Raw genomic sequence first — 1,418 nt, 5'->3', positions numbered from 1 at the left:
ATAAACTGTATTGACTTATTTTTAGCTTTGGTCAAATTAAATAGCAGCATCAGTTTGTTAGAGCTTCGGTAAAGCCAGACCAAACTGGACCATGAATAAAATAAGGCTTGATGAGTCGAGGAAATCACAGTATTGAAGTGAAAGCATGGAAACCAGTAAACTAATAAAATTTATTATCTTAGTATTTCTGATACAAAAGCTATACCTTCACTAGCTGAAGCAGATGGCCTCCCCTCTCTGAGCCCAAATCTGTCTGACATTTGAATTTTTACATTGCAGTTTAAAGTGATTTGCATCAACACCCTCGATAACAGCTTTGTAATGAAAATATATGGGGCTAATTTAAATGAGTGTTACTATTAGAAATATCAGGCACACAAAAATGACCACTATGACTGACAGATTTAAAAAAAAAAAAAAAGGAAAAAAAGGAAAATTTCTGAGCCAGAAAAAGCTGGCAGACAGCTGGACGTAGCAGGGAATGTTAGCTCAGATCAGAAGACAGCTCACTTTAATGAAAACGAGCTCACAGTTCTTTGAGTTTTCAAAGTTAAAGTCACAAATGAAAAGAACACAAAACTAAAACAAAAGCAACACAGTAAACCACATGAGAAAAATTCAATTACAACAGTTCTGTGCTGGAAATGTTAAGTAGAAATGAAAAAAATGACACCTGTAATTTGTATATTTTTAAGAAACAGTCCCCAAATAAAAGGAAAGTAAGTATACATTCAACTTTGTGAACCTGAACCTTGTGTTGCACTTTTTTGCAAAAAAAAGTTAAAATTTTCTGCAAGTTGACTAATCAGGGAATTATGTCATTGATTGCACTGTTTTAAGTTTTACAGGTCATCACAAAAACTACCTCAGTATGAACCTCTCTAAAACCCTAGATACAAACTAAAGTCGCCTCTATTTGTTAAGGAAACTAAGATCTCCTGGCATCTGCAGTAAATTGCTGGAGATGTTCTGTCAGTCTGTAACTGCAAGTGTGATTTTCTATGCTGCGGCCTGCTGGGAAGACAGCATCAGAAACATGGATGCAAGGAGGCTGGGCAAAGCAGTGAAGAAAGCTGGCAGATTGGACACACTGCGGGTGGTACAGGAACAGAAAAACATCAGTACTGGATGATCATTCGCACCCACAGCCATCAGGCTTTTAAATTCTCATACAAATAGGACATGAGTTATGTCAGACACTCAAGTTTCCCTTTGGGATCAAGAAAGTTATTCTCATTCTTATCAATGCAAATGTTCTGGCAGGAAACCCAATGTTCACCAGCTGAACAATGAAATGAAACTTGACTTTTAAACAGTCCAAGAATGAGCAAATCAGAAAGCCAGCGAGCCTTCATCTCCTCTTTTGAATTCAGTTTGTAATAACTTCTGTGCCCTCGTCCTTTCTTTTCATAAGTACA

This window comes from Maylandia zebra, linkage group LG6 (genome assembly GCF_041146795.1).
Source record: "Maylandia zebra isolate NMK-2024a linkage group LG6, Mzebra_GT3a, whole genome shotgun sequence".
Lineage (NCBI taxonomy): Eukaryota > Metazoa > Chordata > Actinopteri > Cichliformes > Cichlidae > Maylandia > Maylandia zebra.
Note: the sequence above shows the minus strand (reverse complement) of the source record.